We start from the raw sequence: 6,317 nt of genomic DNA, 5'->3' as shown, positions 1-6,317 counted from the left end.
AATTTAGAAAGGACAGGGGATGAGGTCAATACTCATCTCATGCATTTTGGAGTACTACACTATAGAGTGTGGGCAGAGAGAGCCATCATCCCTTGAAAACCACGATTCGAATTTGAAGCAGCGCGTCAACCAAAGTGGAAGTAAGTATTGCTATCAGGGTTGTGTTTGACGTTTTCCTGCGAAAATTGGGAGGTGTTGTGAGCGTACGCCACCCACAGACGTAAACTTGCTTCAAGGAAGGCAGGACTCGGGAAACCAGGCAGCAGAGTCCCGTCTCCAGCTCCTGGGTTAAACCGCTTTCGTCGCCCATTGTTGAGGATAGTGACTGAGGTCAGACTAACTGTGGCACCGCATGAGTTTGGCAGAAAAGCCCGTCGAGAACTGAGCGACGAAAAATTGTGGACCCCGGTCATGACAAGGACAGTCCTGGAAAAATCCAAAAACTTGCGACAAACATAGACATAAAGCACCTCTGGTGTTTCTTTGGTGAAAGGAAGGCCTTGGTAAATGGTATGAACCGAACCATCTGGAGAAACGTCCTACTTCGTAAGTACAACGGTGGTTTTGCCCCCTGAGGGTGGTAAACATCACAAGTGCGGAGAAATGTCAAACCAGGACCAACCGGCATACAGGTCTTTAAAAAATCAGCTCTTGTGATGGATGATTGAAACTATTGTTCGTAGTTTGTTTGGTAAGACAGATCAAGGGAACGTAATCAGGAAAAGTTTCCCATAACCACACACTAAAACTAGTGTCTACTGATAAGAGTGGAAACTGTTGAAATTTTCAAGGTTTTTATTCAGAACAAAGAACCATAAGACAGATGAACAGACACACCACAAATGGCAGTATAGCAACAGAACATACACCCAATTCCCCATTCGCACTCAAATTCAAAAGCAATGATCAACTAACAGAAACAAATAAAGTCTACACAATAACTCTTTTACAAATACACTAACAAGATACATTGTTGACCTCATTTTTACCTTGCTTGCAGTTTTCTTTAGCATGTTCAAACACTAAACAATAGACCGGTTTAAACTAAATTTTAAATAGTCAAAGCCAATCACTCCTGAGATACTCAAAAAAAAAATTTATTATGTCGTTTGTCGTATTACAGAAATAAGTTGATCGATATCTTTTTGATTAAACAGAATAAAAAAAAACAGAGCACCGCAGCCAAATGTTAAAAAGTGGAAAGATGTGATGTGATCTTGATTTGAGAGAGGACTTTTTGTCATGGATCCTCCAAACACAGCACAGGGGGACATGCCCTAACCATCGTCATCTTCTCCCAGTACTCTGCAGGGTGAATGTGTACGACCACTTCAGTGAAGGTAATGCTGGGAGACATGGTGGGTAAGAAGGCTCACAAAGTCAGCAGAGTCCTGGACAATGGCTTTCCTCTCCTGGTGATGAAGCAGCAGAGTGTTCCAGTCTAGGCTCCTGCTAACAGGAAGTCCTCCTGTCCACTGCCACACACTCTATAATGACTCCCCTCTGTGCAAGAGAGGACACGCACTCTGTGACAGTTCATGTGGGGATGGGGGGGGGTGGACAATTATACATAACTAGACTGACTCTTCTATGAATAAAATGCACATTAATTACACCAGTTATCAGTTTATATTCATATTTTCTTTTATTTTTGTATCTTTCGCTTTTGATATTTTGCAGAACAGACACTTAATGAAACAAGTGAAACTCGAAGTATCAGTGTTAATATCAAGTATTCTTCATTTGGCACACTGACAAATACTGTAACAGAACTCTGTAAGGTAGAAACAGTTTTGACAAGCATCCATCTCTTGTTCAACAGACAACCCCCTTCCTTCAATGATCCTGATCGTAAACAGAACAAGGAGCAAGCTCGGTCTTTTCACGACACGTCGTCATCAAAACAAGATGAAAAAAAATTGGTTTTCTTTTTCTTGCTTCCTCTTCTGTCAAGTTTCATCATCGGTTAAAGATCACATTTGAAAAGAGTTGACTGGAATGAGACAAATGTATGATGATGTGTATTTATACTGAATAAAATAAACTTGGTTTTTGACTGCAGTGGAAACCTCTCTGAAAATTTCCATAAATGCATCTTCTACTCACAAACTTCCCAGAGTTTTGTTGGCAAATCTAATGATTGATGAACATTTTGGTATGTTATTGTGACAGCAACAGAAAGAAGATAGAACTAAAACAGGACTGATGAAAAAATTATTTGAAAGACGATCCAGCATTTGGAGGGGTACACCTATAGAGTGTTTCAGATGAACAAATCGTCTTCAAATACTTGATAAATTATTTGAAGCAGATCTTCAACACCAAAGTGGGGTTAAAGTATTTTCCTTCAGTTGGTGTTTTGACGATGTTCCTGCTAAAATGTTGCACTTCCGTTTATTGTTGTTGGTCAAACATTTTAGCTTCTATTCTGAAATGTAACTCATGTGCTTCACATGTGCACTTTACAGACATCTGGCAAGAATATTTAGAGCTGAGACTGGCCCCCAAGGGGGGTGTCACACAGGGTTGTGACGTTGATTAAGAGACTGAGGTGGATAATGTGCAAGAAAGACATTCTCAATTTGAAACTTGACGATGGAGAGTCAAGCTGTCAAATTCATAGACATTAGCTACTGTCTTTCACTGGAAGTTCATCTGTACATCAAAACTTGATTTCAGAGTGTTTCTGTCGCTGTCTCTCTCTCAGAGTGTCCACATTGTACAGAGGGTGAGTGGTTGTGAGGTGGATGATGAAACTGGAGAGGTTAGCGTTTTCAAGACAGTATGGTTATGAGGGAGAAAGACTTCTTATCATTTGACCTGAAGACATCGACAATGATCACTCCTAAACCACAGGAGATCATCATGAAACAGAGATGGGATTTCTGACAAAGCCGGAACAACGATTGCAATGTGATTATTACGCTCCACAGAGGTTTTCCTGGTGGCTGGAAGAAATATTTGGTCTTGGCAACAGCTCTCTGCTGAGACAGGTAGGGTCACATGAACTGAAGGTGTCAATTGTATCATCACTCAGTCAGTCTGATTGAACTGGTTTTTGGGCCCTTGTTGTAGTGGTTAGATTTGAAGTTAGTCCTAAACAATCAGTACAGACTGACATTTCTGATGCTGAACATTGACACTGGATCTTTCTCTGTCCGCAGAGCTTCCCCAGTGTCTCCTCCTCCAGAAGACTACTCCCGCCTCTCCAGTCACCGGCCATGCGACAGTTTCTACCCTGACAGAGCCATGGATGTTCTGGAGGAAAGAATTTGGAAGAGGAGTTCATGAGGACGGGAGGGCACGGAGAGATCCGCCCAACCATTGAGGAACCCTTCCAGGATGACATCGACCTGAACCTTATCATCAGTCCACACACCTGAAGACTGGAGGAGGTAACGACTGTGTGTTTCAGCATCTCTGGTGTAGAGACGACATCGTCACCAGACTGAACAAAGCGAGATCAGGACCAACTGGGGAGACTGGGATTAGAGGGTGCTGAATGGGACTGCATGTGGTTTGTTTGAATTCAGCTTGAAAAAATTCTAGAAATATTAACTTATGTAATCTTAGATGATGTACTTCTGTTCTAAAATCCTGCTCATCGGAAGCAGTTTTAGATTTTGTTTAGTTAACAGAGAGCTGAGTCACATGACCGTCCCCATCACTGCTCAGTGCTTGTTCTTGCGGTCGTCTATTACTGTCACTGGATTCATCATTTACAAGAGTAAGAAGGTGAGTGTAACTGCTAAACCCTAAAACTTTAAGCAGCTGTGGGCGGCACAAGGGGTGAAGAGTGATTGGATTAATTTAAGAAGAATCAGTATATGACTTTCCTGAACTCAACAAGTGGAATAAAAAACATTAACTGTGTCAGTCCTGATAATAATGACTATACCTGATGATGTGGGAGAGAAAATATGAGAAAAGAAGAAAGTAAGGACTAAACAAAGGACAGAGTAATTGAGGAGTAGAAGAGAGGATCATATTTACTGACAACTGGACCTGAAATGATTTCTCTTTGATTTCAGCCTCACGCCTCCATCTTGTAAGTCACTTTTATTTGATTTCCAACTGATCGGACGCACACTTTATGCCTGCAGTTAAAGTGTTTCACATTATTGTGCAGAGGAACTTTTTAAAGACTGTTTCCTGTATTATGTGTCTAAAGTTCAGTTGCCAGGAGAGTGAACTGAACACAACAGTTTTTAACAGTTTTGTTTCTCATCTTACAGCTGCTGACAGCTCTGAGCTCCTGTTGAGGAATGTGACGCCGGACCTGAAGGACAACACACGCAGGGAAGTTTTTCCTCATGTGTCATAATGCATATTTACAGGACAAATCTAATGGGGTGGCACGTTTGTTAAATCCGGCTCAACTGTCACATTTAGCTTCAAACAATGTTTAAAAAACTGGTTGTTAATTTTTTGAGAGTAGGCAGTTTTTTTGCACATTTACCACAATATTGTCCAACTTAAAGATATTTTAATAATATTTTTAATCACTAATGTTAATTAACTTAATCGTAAATCTAAATGTTCTCGTCAAATGTTAAATCTAAATGGTAAATCTAAATGGTAAATCTAAATGGTAAATCTAAATGTTTCAGGTGAAACTAAATATTTTAGTAACATGCAAACTCAAATGTCGATAACCGGAAGTACCAAAATAAAAGCTCGAGGAGGTCGGAGCGTGTTTATAGTGGCAAAAAACCCATCTTATCCAGGGAAATGGATCCTTGGACATGGATTATCGTGATAATAACTACCTAAAATAACAAAGACGTTTGGAGAAACTTTATTTGAAGAGTACTTTTAGTTTTTAGTGTCACTTTTATGAAGGGTTATGCCTTATGACTTATGATCCATAGCCACTATAGCCAGCCTCGAGGGGCCTCACTTTGACTGATCTGTCATGTTCACTTGCATAAGGGCCAGCAAGATCCTGCACCCATCCTCCTCCACCCGATACACTCTACTGTCGGCCGTGGTCGCTCTGCAAACATGTCAATGAATGAATCGGCATTAGCAGAGAATATCAGCAGAGCCGAACCATGTATGAATGACATCGGCAGCGACAGCAACCGCCACAGGGGCTACCACGCCACCTCGGTAACTATGTTTTCCCAAATCACATACCATTGGATTCTTTTCAAGCTAACTAAACTAAACTAGATAACGGTAGCCAGTATAGAATTTACTACTAGCACCATCTTCTTTTCTTCTTCTTTCTCTTCTTTTTTTTCTTCTTCTTCTCTTTTTCCTTTCGGCTTTTCCCTTCAGGGTCGCCATGCTAATGCACTTCTTAATAGTATATTATAAACATTATGTATACATCTATGCTAAGTGATTTCATTCATTGACATGTTTGCAGGCGACCATGACTATGCAAGCGAACATGACCGATCACAAGTGAGCCCCCTCTTGCTGGCTTTGTGGCTACAGGTCATAGTCCTGCCACCTTCCTAAATGGACACTAAAAACTCAAAGTACTCTTCAAATAAAGTTTCTCCAAACGTGTTTGTTATTTTAGGTAGTTATTGCCACGATAATCCATGTCCAAGAGTCCATTTCCACGCATAAGATGGGTTTATTCATTATTTGCCACTACAAACACGCTCTGACCTCCTCAAGCTTTAATTTTGGTACTTCCGGTTATCGGCATTTGAATTTGCATATTATTAAATATTTAATTTCACCTGAAACATTAGATTTACACAATTAGATTAAGATCAACATTTAGATTTACCCTTCGATTTAGATTGAACATTTAGATTTAGATTTAAAAAAAATATCTATACTATAACAGCAGAGCTGCCATAGCAACCAGTGCCACAAAACTGTCTGAGAGACTTCAGCCCATCTCTAGTCAGAACTAGGGCTGTGCCACACTGCAAAATTTGGTATCGATCCAATACCAAGTAAATACAGTACCAGTATTGCCGATACTGATACCGATGCTTTTTACTACTACCATCTACTTTTGTGTAGGGGAAAGCAATGTATCATAATTTACTAAATGAATGCATCATCAATATGCAAATTTAAATGAAAACTTGAATTTCCATGATTATTTAAATATTTTGTGGGTTTTCCTTTAATTAATCATGTTTATGATGATAATAAAACACAGAATAAAGTTTTCAGGCAAATAAAAATACTTTTATTAAGTAACTCAGAAATGTTTATAGGAAACTTGAGACTTAAATTTCCCTTTTGGGGTGGTAATCTGCATTTGAAATGAGCAAACTCAAGATTTCTTTATTCAATTTGAAATATACTAAGTAAGTTGTGCAAATAAATAAACAAAAGAAAAT

Source organism: Larimichthys crocea, chromosome XIII, assembly GCF_000972845.2.
Source record: "Larimichthys crocea isolate SSNF chromosome XIII, L_crocea_2.0, whole genome shotgun sequence".
NCBI lineage: Eukaryota > Metazoa > Chordata > Actinopteri > Sciaenidae > Larimichthys > Larimichthys crocea.
The sequence above is the reverse complement of the archived record's forward strand: the minus strand, read 5'-3'. Positions refer to the sequence as shown.